Source organism: Lissotriton helveticus, chromosome 5_1, assembly GCF_964261635.1.
Source record: "Lissotriton helveticus chromosome 5_1, aLisHel1.1, whole genome shotgun sequence".
Taxonomy (NCBI): Eukaryota; Metazoa; Chordata; class Amphibia; order Caudata; family Salamandridae; genus Lissotriton; species Lissotriton helveticus.
This window is the reverse complement of record NC_136065.1, coordinates 1,648,345,739-1,648,360,925: the sequence shown is the minus strand read 5'-3', so window position 1 is coordinate 1,648,360,925 and position 15,187 is coordinate 1,648,345,739. Positions and strand designations below refer to the sequence as shown.

Here is a 15,187-nt window from a genome sequence, read left to right as displayed (position 1 = left end):
GTGAATAAGGGAGCAGTGCCAGTATCTACTTGGTCAGCTCTAGATGGCTCAACTGGGGAGATATGAGAACAGTGACCTCCAGTGGCGCAATCGGTTAGCGCGCGGTACTTATACAGCAGTACTTGCATTGAGGCATGCCGAGGTTGTGAGTTTGAGCCTCACCTGGAGCAGCTTACTGGTTTTTCATAAACCATTTCACTAAAAGTAAAGATTAAACTCAGGGGAAAGACGGCCCTTGCTAGAGAGTTTTTACTTCTTTTCAGGATCTGCGTGTCCGACTCTTCCAGGTGCAAATATCACAATCCTATTCGATGCTCCTTATAAACATTCCATGATGTGCCGTCTTGCATAGCATGCAAACACCACATCAGTGCATTTAAAAATACATTTGTAGAATAATAAATATGATGAAAACATTGTTGTCACGGGATAACCATATACTGAGGAGCTGCAAACAGTGCTGTATCAGCTACTTACAATAAAATTTAACTGAAAGACATATCAAAAGAAGAGCGTCATCATATTAATGTTTCTAGTCAACATAAGAGTTGCACCATAGCAGCTTATGGTGCTTTCTGCTCAGATTGTGCCTCCATTCCCACATTGATTTTTTTTATTCTTTGCAGTTTAAAAAAACAATTCATGCTCAAAGTTAACTTTTTAAAACCATTCAACCTAATATATTTATTTCTCTAACTTGTGAATGTGGTCCATGTTCTCTTTTCCTCATCCCCATCACGATACTCCTTTTCCCAAAATCAGGTTCACTTCTTTATCCAGCCCACCCATCCAAGGTCACCAAATCTATGAAGCGATTCTGCTTTTTCTCACATTCTCTCTATGTACAAGATACCTTGTATCATTTGAATGGACAGCAGGAGAGTCGGATATTTATGGTTAGTGGGGGTGGGGTTTTGAAGATTAACCTCATTTGACTAAGAGCCAGGGCATCTGGGAGGAAAAGTATTTTAAGGGGGATGAAGTTCACATCTCCTTGGTGAAATTTCTAGATCCTTATTTCATCCTTTCTGTGGATGCAGACTCAGTCGGAACAGAGGTCATAGTCCTCGCTCTGACTTTCAAAGGAACTTCAAATATGCATGGCTTATTTGGCTTTGCCCGGCAGGGCTTGCCCGGCGGGGTGAGAATGGCGTTTGTCAAGCATTCGTCAGGCGATCGGAAGGTGTGAGGCGATAGTTTATGGTTCAATGGTTTTCATGAAGTCTTCTTGATACGATGAAAGCAGGAAAGGGAAGCTTGTCAATAAGCAAACTTAAGACAAGGTGTGACTCCTAGAAAGAATGACTTGGAAACAACATACAGAAACTCACATATAAAAAGGCCCTGATGAGGCTTGAACTCATGACCCCTGGTTTACAAGACCAGTGCTCTGCCACTGAGCTACAAGGACAGCCTGCCTGCAGTATGTAAATCGCTTCATGTATTCTTACTGCGGTATGAAGATATCTATGATTTTGAGACTCTGTATGGAAATGCAGTTGCATTGGAATGTCTACATGCGTGCACAAATTGAAGAGCATGCTTAAGACACTTTTCTTGGAAGTAGGAAAAACTCCATTTTGATTTGAGAACATAAGAGTATTCACATTTATGACCATACTGATAGCTCTAGTTATTATGTCCACAATCAGTGACAGATAGAGAACTCACTTATTAGAAGTGATCTGTCTCTGTGGGGCAGACATATGTCAACAGTCATACACTTGAGATGGCTGAAACTTTAGGAGTAAGAGCTGCTTTCTTATCAGTCTATCTATCCAAACTGGTTAGAAGTAACCCTGGGCGTCCGAATCGGCTACGCCCACGGAGTAGGCGTAGTGTTGCCTTCTACGCATTTTGCGTAGACAGCGTAGCCGGCAACACTACGCCCACTCCGTGTGCGTAGCCGATTCGTCCGCCACCCACCTCCCTCCCGCCCTCCCCTACATACATTATTTAAGCAACTAACCTTAATAAAACAATTTTTAAAGCACTTACCATGTCCGGGGCTCTTCCGGGGCTCCCTCTTGGAATAGCGTCCCTTCCTGGATACCAATGCGCATGCGCGGCCTCCCGCGCATGGGCATTGGTATCCAGGACGACGCTATTCCAAGAGGGAGCCCCGGACGAGCCCCGGACACGGTAAGTGCTTTAAAATTGTTTTATTAAGGGTAGTTGCTTAAATAATGTATGTAGGGGAGAGCGGGAGGGAGGTGCGTAGTGGGGCTACGCGGAGTGCGGGAGTGGGCGTAGCTTCTCGCCCACTCCGCGTAGCTCCGCGGAGCCCCACTACGCCCACTACGACCAGGGTTAGTTAGAAGGCCAGGAGTGAGGGAAAGGCAATCCTCTGGACACTTCATGAAAGATCTAATTTCAATTAAGCACAAAACACTTCCCTTAATTTGACATAATTGCCAAAATGGAATAGTCAGTTGGGCCCTTCTAGTGGATTATGGCTGTGTCTTGAAAGAGAGTGTAATTGTACTACGAGACATGCCCACCTTCAAAAGAGTGTCTGATGGCGTTCTGACGAAGGTGGGATTCGAACCCACGCGTGCAGAGCACAATGGATTAGTAGTCCATCGCCTTAACCACTCGGCCACCTCGTCTGCCTTAGGTGACTATGTTTCATTTTTTAGGAAATTCTTACGATGTGCTAATTACAAATAATCATAAGTTTCTCCTAGACTGTGTCAGAACTGGCAAATATATGTGGTGTTCAATAGACAGAGCACATGATATAGCAGAATTATCAAATCTGTTCCATTAGGACTGTAGTTTTTAATAGTCATGATGACATGCTAGCATGTGAGTCGATCTTGCACAGTGAATAAGGGAGCAGTGCCAGTATCTACTTGTTCAGCTCTAGATGGCTCAACTGGGGAGGTATGAGAACAGTGAGCTCCAGTGGCGCAATCGGTTAGCGCGCGGTACTTATACAGCAGTACTTGCATTGAGGCATGCCGAGGTTGAGAGTTCGAGCCTCACCTGGAGCAGCTTACTGGTTTTTCATAAACCATTTCACTAAAAGTAAAGATTAAACTCAGGGGAAAGACGGCCCTTGCTAGAGAGTTTTTACTTCTTTTCAGGATCTGCGTGTCCGACTCTTCCAGGTGCAAATATCACAATCCTATTCGATGCTCCTTATAAACATTCCATGATGTGCCGTCTTGCATAGCATGCAAACACCACATCAGTGCATTTAAAAATACATTTGTAGAATAATAAATATGATGAAAACATTGTTGTCACGGGATAACCATATACTGAGGAGCTGCAAACAGTGCTGTATCAGCTACTTACAATAAAATTTAACTGAAAGACATATCAAAAGAAGAGCGTCATCATATTAATGTTTCTAGTCAACATAAGAGTTGCACCATAGCAGCTTATGGTGCTTTCTGCTCAGATTGTGCCTCCAATCCCACATTGATTTTTTTTATTCTTTGCAGTTTAAAAAAACAATTCATGCTCAAAGTTAACTTTTTAAAACCATTCAACCTAATATATTTATTTCTCTAACTTGTGAATGTGGTCCATGTTCTCTTTTCCTCATCCCCATCACGATACTCCTTTTCCCGAAATCAGGTTCACTTCTTTATCCAGCCCACCCATCCAAGGTCACCAAATCTATGAAGCGATTCTGCTTTTTCTCACATTCTCTCTATGTACAAGATACCTTGTATCATTTGAATGGACAGCAGGAGAGTCGGATATTTATGGTTAGTGGGGGTGGGGTTTTGAAGATTAACCTCATTTGACTAAGAGCCGGGGCATCTGGGAGGAAAAGTATTTTAAGGGGGATGAAGTTCACATCTCCTTGGTGAAATTTCTAGATCCTTATTTCATCCTTTCTGTGGATGCAGACTCAGTCGGAACAGAGGTCATAGTCCTCGCTCTGACTTTCAAAGGAACTTCAAATATGCATGGCTTATTTGGCTTTGCCCGGCAGGGCTTGCCCGGCGGGGTGAGAATGGCGTTTGTCAGGCGTTCGTGAGGCGATCGGAAGGGGTGAGGCGATAGTTTATGGTTCAATGGTTTTCATGAAGTCTTCTTGATACGATGAAAGCAGGAAAGGGAAGCTTGTCAATAAGCAAACTGAAGACAAGGTGTGACTCCTAGAAAGAATGACTTGGAAACAACATACAGAAACTCACATATAAAAAGGCCCTGATGAGGCTTGAACTCATGACCGCTGGTTTACAAGACCAGTGCTCTGCCACTGAGCTACAAGGCCAGCCTGCCTGCAGTATGTAAATCGCTTCATGTATTCTTACTGCGGTATGAAGATATCTATGATTTTGAGACTCTGTATGGAAATGCAGTTGCATTTGAATGTCTAGATGCGTGCACAAATTGAAGAGCATGCTTAAGACACTTTTCTTGGAAGTAGGAAAAACTCCATTTTGATTTGAGAACATAAGAGTATTCACATTTATGACCATACTGATAGCTCTAGTTAGTATGTCCACAATCAGTGACAGATAGAGAACTCACTTATTAGAAGTGATCTGTCTCTGTGGGGCAGACATATGTCAACAGTCATACACTTGAGATGGCTGAAACTTTAGGAGTAAGAGCTGCTTTCTTATCAGTCTATCTATCCAAACTGGTTAGAAGTAACCCTGGGCGTCCGAATCGGCTACGCCCACGGAGTAGGCGTAGTGTTGCCTTCTACGCATTTTGCGTAGACAGCGTAGCCGGCAACACTACGCCCACTCCGTGTGCGTAGCCGATTCGGCCGCCACCCGCCTCCCTCCCGCCCTCCCCTACATACATTATTTAAGCAACTAACCTTAATAAAACAATTTTTAAAGCACTTACCATGTCCGGGGCTCTTCCGGGGCTCCCTCTTGGAATAGCGTCCCTTCCTGGATACCAATGCGCATGCGCGGCCTCCCGCGCATGGGCATTGGTATCCAGGACGACGCTATTCCAAGAGGGAGCCCCGGACGAGCCCCGGACACGGTAAGTGCTTTAAAATTGTTTTATTAAGGGTAGTTGCTTAAATAATGTATGTAGGGGAGAGCGGGAGGGAGGTGCGTAGTGGGGCTACGCGGAGTGCGGGAGTGGGCGTAGCTTCTCGCCCACTCCGCGTAGCTCCGCGGAGCTCCACTACGCCCACTACGACCAGGGTTAGTTAGAAGGCCAGGAGTGAGGGAAAGGCAATCCTCTGGACACTTCATGAAAGATCTAATTTCAATTAAGCACAAAACACTTCCCTTAATTTGACATAATTGCCAAAATGGAATAGTCAGTTGGGCCCTTCTAGTGGATTATGGCTGTGTCTTGAAAGAGAGTGTAATTGTACTACGAGACATGCCCACCTTCAAAAGAGTGTCTGATGGCGTTCCGACGAAGGTGGGATTCGAACCCACGCATGCAGAGCACAATGGATTAGCAGTCCATCGCCTTAACCACTCGGCCACCTCGTCTGCCTTAGGTGACTATGTTTCATTTTTTAGGAAATTCTTACGATGTGCTAATTACAAATAATCATAAGTTTCTCCTAGACTGTGTCAGAACTGGCAAATATATGTGGTGTTCAATAGACAGAGCACATGATATAGCAGAATTATCAAATCTGTTCCATTAGGACTGTAGTTTTTAATAGTCATGATAACATGCTAGCATGTGAGTCGATCTTGCACAGTGAATAAGGGAGCAGTGCCAGTATCTACTTGGTCAGCTCTAGATGGCTCAACTGGGAAGGTATGAGAACAGTGAGCTCCAGTGGTGCAATCGGTTAGCGCGCGGTACTTATACAGCAGTACTTGCATTGAGGCATGCCGAGGTTGTGAGTTCGAGCCTCACCTGGAGCAGCTTACTGGTTTTTCATAAACCATTTCACTAAAAGTAAAGATTAAACTCAGGGGAAAGACGGCCCTTGCTAGAGAGTTTTTACTTCTTTTCAGGATCTGCGTGTCCGACTCTTCCAGGTGCAAATATCACAATCCTATTCGATGCTCCTTATAAACATTCCATGATGTGCCGTCTTGCATAGCATGCAAACACCACATCAGTGCATTTAAAAATACATTTGTAGAATAATAAATATAATGAAAACATTGTTGTCACGGGATAACCATATACTGAGGAGCTGCAAACAGTGCTGTATCAGCTACTTACAATAAAATTTAACTGAAAGACATATCAAAAGAAGAGCGTCATCATATTAATGTTTCTAGTCAACATAAGAGTTGCACCATAGCAGCTTATGGTGCTTTCTGCTCAGATTGTGCCTCCAATCCCACATTGATTTTTTTTTATTCTTTGCAGTTTAAAAAAACAATTCATGCTCAAAGTTAACTTTTTAAAACCATTCAACCTAATATATTTATTTCTCTAACTTGTGAATGTGGTCCATGTTCTCTTTTCCTCATCCCCATCACGATACTCCTTTTCCCGAAATCAGGTTCACTTCTTTATCCAGCCCACCCATCCAAGGTCACCAAATCTATGAAGCGATTTGCTTTTTCTCACATTCTCTCTATGTACAAGATACCTTGTATCATTTGAATGGACAGCAGGAGAGTCGGATATTTATGGTTAGTGGGGGTGGGGTTTTGAAGATTAACCTCATTTGACTAAGAGCCGGGCATCTGGGAGGAAAAGTATTTTAAGGGGGATGAAGTTCACATCTCCTTGGTGAAATTTCTAGATCCTTATTTCATCCTTTCTCAGACCCCCCAGGATATAGCGGCATGGATTAGCAAATTTAGCGGCACAAAAATGGAAATTTAGCGGCACAAATATGGAAATTTAGCGGCAATTTTGCGGCATTTCATTTGGCCCTGGACCTTCATAAAGCGGCCTCCAGTGACCTCATCCGTCACCCGCCCTTCCTAACGCTCTTTCTGCCTCCCAATTCTCCCTCTCTTAGTTGTGTTTTGCCGCTTTTAGCTCCTCTATCTTCCTTCCTAATTCACTCTTTCCACTGTCCCATTCAGCTTTCTGTTTCTCATGCCCCCTCCTTTCTGTGCCTCATTCACTCATCCTCTCTCTCACGCATACACACACATCTTTCTCTCCTTATCGATATCTCTCTCATCAGCCCAGTCTCTTCTCCCCCCGTCCCTCTCTCTTTCCATCTTCGTATCTCTCTAGCAACCTGCCTCTCTAGTTCTCTCTTGTCGCCCTCTCTCCCTTCCTAGCCCGCTCTTCTCTCTCTAACTCTCATACTTTCGTTCTACCAGACACTGTCTTTCTTCCCCTTCCTCTCTCGCCCTATTTCTCGCGCATTCACCCTCCCTCTTTCTCTCCTGCTCACTCCTCTCTACTTTTCTCCACCTTTCACTTTCATTCGCCCAGTTTCTCTCACCCCCTACTACCCTTTACTTCTATCCCACCTGTGACTTCTTTGCTCACTCCCCCTCTCTTTCACCCCTTCTTTCTCGTCTCACCTGCCCCATACCCTCAGTTTTCATTCTTGCTCCCCCTCTTTACCTTTGCGCTCCACTGCTACTGGATAGGGCAAAAGTAGGCACAGGCTGCAATAGGCTGTCTTCCATTGCTACTCACATCGGTGATTACTCAGGCTTTTAAGTGAAAGTGACACACTTTTCGATGCTAGATAATGTGCAATTTGAAAGTAGCACTTATTCCGATGTGCTGCTCTGTAGTTGCTGACGTTGCAACGTGATTTGTTGATAGTATCAAGACTGTCTTGAGGATATCTTCAAGGGGCCGGTAGAAATTGTAGCATGGCTTTATCGTTTAGGACACTTGAACATTTGACTCTAATTATCGTTTATCCATAATGAGCGTATTTCCTTTTGAAGCTCATTACCTGCCTTTGCATTTCAGACCTAGGTTTACTGCCAATTTTATCTGTGAAGCAAGAGGAGTTCAGTGCTGTGGGTTCTCTGCCGTATGGGGGGCGGTGGAGGTGCGAGCCCCTGCTTCCTGCTGGGAATCCAATCCCATCACAATCCTCGTGTTTGTTTCATTTCCCTCCCGAGACCCCCCGGCTCCAGAGCTCATTACCGAGAGGAATCTCGGGATTACACTGAGGCTTGTCTTCAGGGTGGGGGGTCGGGTGTCCACTTCGAGCCCCCCGGCCCGCCCTGCAGCGGTGTTCACGCTCACCCCACATCACAGGCAGCGCAGTCTGTACACAGGGCAGACACACACACACTGCAAGGCACGCCGCTCCTCTCCAGCAGACACCCCCACCTTGTCTCTACTCCTCCCCCCCCCGCCCTCTGGAAGATAAATGCCCCCCAGCCTCTGGCCACCTGCAGCCCCCGGCCCGCCCTGCAGCGGTGTCCATACGCACCCCACATCACAGAGCGCAGTCTGTACACAGGGCACACACACACACACTGCAAAGCACGCCGCCCCCCTCCAGCAGACACCTCTTGCTCTCTGCCCCGCCCCCTCCGGAAGATAGATGCCCCCAGCCTCTGTCCACCTGGAGGCCCCGGGTCGGTCTGTGCGCTTCTATCGATTGTGAGCTGAGTGAGCTGCTAATGCCCCATTAAGCAAGCCCGGAATGTTATTCTTTCGTGCTTCTGTGTCCTTCCCGCCCGCCCCAATAAACAAAGTAAGTCAGACCCCCCCAGGATATAGCGGCTTTGGTAAAAATGCCGCGATTTCTACGAAAAGTGCCGATTTCGCGGGCACTTTTGTAAAAATCGCGGCATTTTTACTAAAGTGCCAATTTTGCGGCAAATCGCGAAATCGCGATATCCTGGAGGGTCTGCTTTCTGTGGATGCAGACTCAGTCTGAACAGAGGTCATAGTCCTCGCTCTGACTTTCAAAGGAACTTCAAATATGCATGGCTTATTTGGCTTTGCCCGGCAGGGCTTGCCCGGCGGGGTGAGAATGGCGTTTGTCAGGCGTTCGTCAGGCGATCGGAAGGGGTGAGGCGATAGTTTATGGTTCAATGGTTTTCATGAAGTCTTCTTGATACGATGAAAGCAGGAAAGGGAAGCTTGTCAATAAGCAAACTTAAGACAAGGTGTGACTCCTAGAAAGAATGACTTGGAAACAACATACAGAAACTCACATATAAAAAGGCCCTGATGAGGCTTGAACTCATGACCCCTGGTTTACAAGACCAGTGCTCTGCCACTGAGCTACAAGGCCAGCCTGCCTGCAGTATGTAAATCGCTTCATGTATTCTTACTGCGGTATGAAGATATCTATGATTTTGAGACTCTGTATGGAAATGCAGTTGCATTTGAATGTCTACATGCGTGCACAAATTGAAGAGCATGCTTAAGACACTTTTCTTGCAAGTAGGAAAAACTCCATTTTGATTTGAGAACATAAGAGTATTCACATTTATGACCATACTGATAGCTCTAGTTAGTATGTCCACAATCAGTGACAGATAGAGAACTCACTTATTAGAAGTGATCTGTCTCTGTGGGGCAGACATATGTCAACAGTCATACACTTGAGATGGCTGAAACTTTAGGAGTAAGAGCTGCTTTCTTATCAGTCTATCTATCCAAACTGGTTAGAAGTAACCCTGGGCGTCCGAATCGGCTACGCCCACGGAGTAGGCGTAGTGTTGCCTTCTACGCATTTTGCGTAGACAGCGTAGCCGGCAACACTACGCCCACTCCGTGTGCGTAGCCGATTCGGCCGCCACCCACCTCCCTCCCGCCCTCCCCTACATACATTATTTAAGCAACTAACCTTAATAAAACAATTTTTAAAGCACTTACCATGTCCGGGGCTCTTCCGGGGCTCCCTCTTGGAATAGCGTCCCTTCCTGGATACCAATGCGCATGCGCGGCCTCCCGCGCATGGGCATTGGTATCCAGGACGACGCTATTCCAAGAGGGAGCCCCGGACGAGCCCCGGACACGGTAAGTGCTTTAAAACTGTTTTATTAAGGGTAGTTGCTTAAATAATGTATGTAGGGGAGAGCGGGAGGGAGGTGCGTAGTGGGGCTACGCGGAGTGCGGGAGTGGGCGTAGCTTCTCGCCCACTCCGCGTAGCTCCGCGGAGCCCCACTACGCCCACTACGACCAGGGTTAGTTAGAAGGCCAGGAGTGAGGGAAAGGCAATCCTCTGGACACTTCATGAAAGATCTAATTTCAATTAAGCACAAAACACTTCCCTTAATTTGACATAATTGCCAAAATGGAATAGTCAGTTGGGCCCTTCTAGTGGATTATGGCTGTGTCTTGAAAGAGAGTGTAATTGTACTACGAGACATGCCCACCTTCAAAAGAGTGTCTGATGGCGTTCCGACGAAGGTGGGATTCGAACCCACGCGTGCAGAGCACAATGGATTAGCAGTCCATCGCCTTAACCACTCGGCCACCTCGTCTGCCTTAGGTGACTATGTTTCATTTTTTAGGAAATTCTTACGATGTGCTAATTACAAATAATCATAAGTTTCTCCTAGACTGTGTCAGAACTGGCAAATATATGTGGTGTTCAATAGACAGAGCACATGATATAGCAGAATTATCAAATCTGTTCCATTAGGACTGTAGTTTTTAATAGTCATGATAACATGCTAGCATGTGAGTCGATCTTGCACAGTGAATAAGGGAGCAGTGCCAGTATCTACTTGGTCAGCTCTAGATGGCTCAACTGGGGAGGTATGAGAACAGTGAGCTCCAGTGGCGCAATCGGTTAGCGCGCGGTACTTATACAGCAGTACTTGCATTGAGGCATGCCGAGGTTGTGAGTTCGAGCCTCACCTGGAGCAGCTTACTGGTTTTTCATAAACCATTTCACTAAAAGTAAAGATTAAACTCAGGGGAAAGACGGCCCTTGCTAGAGAGTTTTTACTTCTTTTCAGGATCTGCGTGTCCGACTCTTCCAGGTGCAAATATCACAATCCTATTCGATGCTCCTTATAAACATTCCATGATGTGCCGTCTTGCATAGCATGCAAACACCACATCAGTGCATTTAAAAATACATTTGTAGAATAATAAATATGATGAAAACATTGTTGTCACGGGATAACCATATACTGAGGAGCTGCAAACAGTGCTGTATCAGCTACTTACAATAAAATTTAACTGAAAGACATATCAAAAGAAGAGCGTCATCATATTAATGTTTCTAGTCAACATAAGAGTTGCACCATAGCAGCTTATGGTGCTTTCTGCTCAGATTGTGCCTCCAATCCCACATTGATTTTTTTTATTCTTTGCAGTTTAAAAAAACAATTCATGCTCAAAGTTAACTTTTTAAAACCATTCAACCTAATATATTTATTTCTCTAACTTGTGAATGTGGTCCATGTTCTCTTTTCCTCATCCCCATCACGATACTCCTTTTCCCGAAATCAGGTTCACTTCTTTATCCAGCCCACCCATCCAAGGTCACCAAATCTATGAAGCGATTTGCTTTTTCTCACATTCTCTCTATGTACAAGATACCTTGTATCATTTGAATGGACAGCAGGAGAGTCGGATATTTATGGTTAGTGGGGGTGGGGTTTTGAAGATTAACCTCATTTGACTAAGAGCCGGGGCATCTGGGAGGAAAAGTATTTTAAGGGGGATGAAGTTCACATCTCCTTGGTGAAATTTCTAGATCCTTATTTCATCCTTTCTCAGACCCCCCAGGATATAGCGGCATGGATTAGCAAATTTAGCGGCACAAAAATGGAAATTTAGCGGCACAAATATGGAAATTTAGCGGCAATTTTGCGGCATTTCATTTGGCCCTGGACCTTCATAAAGCGGCCTCCAGTGACCTCATCCGTCACCCGCCCTTCCTAACGCTCTTTCTGCCTCCCAATTCTCCCTCTCTTAGTTGTGTTTTGCCGCTTTTAGCTCCTCTATCTTCCTTCCTAATTCACTCTTTCCACTGTCCCATTCAGCTTTCTGTTTCTCATGCCCCCTCCTTTCTGTGCCTCATTCACTCATCCTCTCTCTCACGCATACACACACATCTTTCTCTCCTTATCGATATCTCTCTCATCAGCCCAGTCTCTTCTCCCCCGTCCCTCTCTCTTTCCATCTTCGTATCTCTCTAGCAACCTGCCTCTCTAGTTCTCTCTTGTCGCCCTCTCTCCCTTCCTAGCCCGCTCTTCTCTCTCTAAATCTCATACTTTCGTTCTACCAGACACTGTCTTTCTTCCCCTTCCTCTCTCGCCCTATTTCTCGCGCATTCACCCTCCCTCTTTCTCTCCTGCTCACTCCTCTCTACTTTTCTCCACCTTTCACTTTCATTCGCCCAGTTTCTCTCACCCCCTACTACCCTTTACTTCTATCCCACCTGTGACTTCTTTGCTCACTCCCCCTCTCTTTCACCCCTTCTTTCTCGTCTCACCTGCCCCATACCCTCAGTTTTCATTCTTGCTCCCCCTCTTTACCTTTGCGCTCCACTGCTACTGGATAGGGCAAAAGTAGGCACAGGCTGCAATAGGCTGTCTTCCATTGCTACTCACATCGGTGATTACTCAGGCTTTTAAGTGAAAGTGACACACTTTTCGATGCTAGATAATGTGCAATTTGAAAGTAGCACTTATTCCGATGTGCTGCTCTGTAGTTGCTGACGTTGCAACGTGATTTGTTGATAGTATCAAGACTGTCTTGAGGATATCTTCAAGGGGCCGGTAGAAATTGTAGCATGGCTTTATCGTTTAGGACACTTGAACATTTGACTCTAATTATCGTTTATCCATAATGAGCGTATTTCCTTTTGAAGCTCATTACCTGCCTTTGCATTTCAGACCTAGGTTTACTGCCAATTTTATCTGTGAAGCAAGAGGAGTTCAGTGCTGTGGGTTCTCTGCCGTATGGGGGGCGGTGGAGGTGCGAGCCCCTGCTTCCTGCTGGGAATCCAATCCCATCACAATCCTCGTGTTTGTTTCATTTCCCTCCCGAGACCCCCCGGCTCCAGAGCTCATTACCGAGAGGAATCTCGGGATTACACTGAGGCTTGTCTTCAGGGTGGGGGGTCGGGTGTCCACTTCGAGCCCCCCGGCCCGCCCTGCAGCGGTGTTCACGCTCACCCCACATCACAGGCAGCGCAGTCTGTACACAGGGCAGACACACACACACTGCAAGGCACGCCGCTCCTCTCCAGCAGACACCCCCACCTTGTCTCTACTCCTCCCCCCCGCCCTCTGGAAGATAAATGCCCCCCAGCCTCTGGCCACCTGCAGCCCCCGGCCCGCCCTGCAGCGGTGTCCATACGCACCCCACATCACAGAGCGCAGTCTGTACACAGGGCACACACACACACACTGCAAAGCACGCCGCCCCCCTCCAGCAGACACCTCTTGCTCTCTGCCCCGCCCCCTCCGGAAGATAGATGCCCCCAGCCTCTGTCCACCTGGAGGCCCCGGGTCGGTCTGTGCGCTTCTATCGATTGTGAGCTGAGTGAGCTGCTAATGCCCCATTAAGCAAGCCCGGAATGTTATTCTTTCGTGCTTCTGTGTCCTTCCCGCCCGCCCCAATAAACAAAGTAAGTCAGACCCCCCCAGGATATAGCGGCTTTGGTAAAAATGCCGCGATTTCTACGAAAAGTGCCGATTTCGCGGGCACTTTTGTAAAAATCGCGGCATTTTTACTAAAGTGCCAATTTTGCGGCAAATCGCGAAATCGCGATATCCTAGAGGGTCTGCTTTCTGTGGATGCAGACTCAGTCTGAACAGAGGTCATAGTCCTCGCTCTGACTTTCAAAGGAACTTCAAATATGCATGGCTTATTTGGCTTTGCCCGGCAGGGCTTGCCCGGCGGGGTGAGAATGGCGTTTGTCAGGCGTTCGTCAGGCGATCGGAAGGGGTGAGGCGATAGTTTATGGTTCAATGGTTTTCATGAAGTCTTCTTGATACGATGAAAGCAGGAAAGGGAAGCTTGTCAATAAGCAAACTTAAGACAAGGTGTGACTCCTAGAAAGAATGACTTGGAAACAACATACAGAAACTCACATATAAAAAGGCCCTGATGAGGCTTGAACTCATGACCCCTGGTTTACAAGACCAGTGCTCTGCCACTGAGCTACAAGGCCAGCCTGCCTGCAGTATGTAAATCGCTTCATGTATTCTTACTGCGGTATGAAGATATCTATGATTTTGAGACTCTGTATGGAAATGCAGTTGCATTTGAATGTCTACATGCGTGCACAAATTGAAGAGCATGCTTAAGACACTTTTCTTGCAAGTAGGAAAAACTCCATTTTGATTTGAGAACATAAGAGTATTCACATTTATGACCATACTGATAGCTCTAGTTAGTATGTCCACAATCAGTGACAGATAGAGAACTCACTTATTAGAAGTGATCTGTCTCTGTGGGGCAGACATATGTCAACAGTCATACACTTGAGATGGCTGAAACTTTAGGAGTAAGAGCTGCTTTCTTATCAGTCTATCTATCCAAACTGGTTAGAAGTAACCCTGGGCGTCCGAATCGGCTATGCCCACGGAGTAGGCGTAGTGTTGCCTTCTACGCATTTTGCGTAGACAGCGTAGCCGGCAACACTACGCCCACTCCGTGTGCGTAGCCGATTCGGCCGCCACCCACCTCCCTCCCGCCCTCCCCTACATACATTATTTAAGCAACTAACCTTAATAAAACAGTTTTTAAAGCACTTACCATGTCCGGGGCTCTTCCGGGGCTCCCTCTTGGAATAGCGTCCCTTCCTGGATACCAATGCGCATGCGCGGCCTCCCGCGCATGGGCATTGGTATCCAGGACGACGCTATTCCAAGAGGGAGCCCCGGACGAGCCCCGGACACGGTAAGTGCTTTAAAACTGTTTTATTAAGGGTAGTTGCTTAAATAATGTATGTAGGGGAGAGCGGGAGGGAGGTGCGTAGTGGGGCTACGCGGAGTGCGGGAGTGGGCGTAGCTTCTCGCCCACTCCGCGTAGCTCCGCGGAGCCCCACTACGCCCACTACGACCAGGGTTAGTTAGAAGGCCAGGAGTGAGGGAAAGGCAATCCTCTGGACACTTCATGAAAGATCTAATTTCAATTAAGCACAAAACACTTCCCTTAATTTGACATAATTGCCAAAATGGAATAGTCAGTTGGGCCCTTCTAGTGGATTATGGCTGTGTCTTGAAAGAGAGTGTAATTGTACTACGAGACATGCCCACCTTCAAAAGAGTGTCTGATGGCGTTCCGACGAAGGTGGGATTCGAACCCACGCGTGCAGAGCACAATGGATTAGCAGTCCATCGCCTTAACCACTCGGCCACCTCGTCTGCCTTAGGTGACTATGTTTCATTTTTTAGGAAATTCTTACGATGTG

The 15,187-nt window shown here is 46.5% G+C and overlaps 12 non-coding genes across 12 annotated transcripts; 4 read left to right on the top strand and 8 right to left on the bottom strand.

Annotated features, from left to right (window-relative positions):
* Positions 1 to 75: 75 nt before the first annotated feature.
* Positions 76 to 170, top strand: TRNAI-UAU (transfer RNA isoleucine (anticodon UAU)). Its single transcript has 2 exons — positions 76 to 113; positions 135 to 170. It is a non-coding gene; the product is annotated as a tRNA-Ile (tRNA).
* Positions 171 to 1,339: 1,169 nt separating this feature from the next.
* TRNAT-UGU (transfer RNA threonine (anticodon UGU)) lies at positions 1,340 to 1,411 on the bottom strand. Its single transcript has one exon. It is a non-coding gene; the product is annotated as a tRNA-Thr (tRNA).
* Positions 1,412 to 2,527: 1,116 nt separating this feature from the next.
* On the bottom strand, positions 2,528 to 2,609 carry TRNAS-ACU (transfer RNA serine (anticodon ACU)). Its single transcript has one exon. It is a non-coding gene; the product is annotated as a tRNA-Ser (tRNA).
* Positions 2,610 to 2,901: 292 nt separating this feature from the next.
* Positions 2,902 to 2,996, top strand: TRNAI-UAU (transfer RNA isoleucine (anticodon UAU)). Its single transcript has 2 exons — positions 2,902 to 2,939; positions 2,961 to 2,996. It is a non-coding gene; the product is annotated as a tRNA-Ile (tRNA).
* Positions 2,997 to 4,165: 1,169 nt separating this feature from the next.
* Positions 4,166 to 4,237, bottom strand: TRNAT-UGU (transfer RNA threonine (anticodon UGU)). Its single transcript has one exon. It is a non-coding gene; the product is annotated as a tRNA-Thr (tRNA).
* Positions 4,238 to 5,353: 1,116 nt separating this feature from the next.
* TRNAS-GCU (transfer RNA serine (anticodon GCU)) lies at positions 5,354 to 5,435 on the bottom strand. Its single transcript has one exon. It is a non-coding gene; the product is annotated as a tRNA-Ser (tRNA).
* A 292-nt stretch (positions 5,436 to 5,727) lies between these two features.
* TRNAI-UAU (transfer RNA isoleucine (anticodon UAU)) lies at positions 5,728 to 5,822 on the top strand. The gene is made up of 2 exons: positions 5,728 to 5,765; positions 5,787 to 5,822. It is a non-coding gene; the product is annotated as a tRNA-Ile (tRNA).
* A 3,197-nt stretch (positions 5,823 to 9,019) lies between these two features.
* TRNAT-UGU (transfer RNA threonine (anticodon UGU)) lies at positions 9,020 to 9,091 on the bottom strand. The gene has a single exon. It is a non-coding gene; the product is annotated as a tRNA-Thr (tRNA).
* A 1,116-nt stretch (positions 9,092 to 10,207) lies between these two features.
* TRNAS-GCU (transfer RNA serine (anticodon GCU)) lies at positions 10,208 to 10,289 on the bottom strand. Its single transcript has one exon. It is a non-coding gene; the product is annotated as a tRNA-Ser (tRNA).
* Positions 10,290 to 10,581: 292 nt separating this feature from the next.
* TRNAI-UAU (transfer RNA isoleucine (anticodon UAU)) lies at positions 10,582 to 10,676 on the top strand. The gene is made up of 2 exons: positions 10,582 to 10,619; positions 10,641 to 10,676. It is a non-coding gene; the product is annotated as a tRNA-Ile (tRNA).
* A 3,194-nt stretch (positions 10,677 to 13,870) lies between these two features.
* TRNAT-UGU (transfer RNA threonine (anticodon UGU)) lies at positions 13,871 to 13,942 on the bottom strand. Its single transcript has one exon. It is a non-coding gene; the product is annotated as a tRNA-Thr (tRNA).
* A 1,116-nt stretch (positions 13,943 to 15,058) lies between these two features.
* TRNAS-GCU (transfer RNA serine (anticodon GCU)) lies at positions 15,059 to 15,140 on the bottom strand. Its single transcript has one exon. It is a non-coding gene; the product is annotated as a tRNA-Ser (tRNA).
* Positions 15,141 to 15,187: the final 47 nt, after the last annotated feature.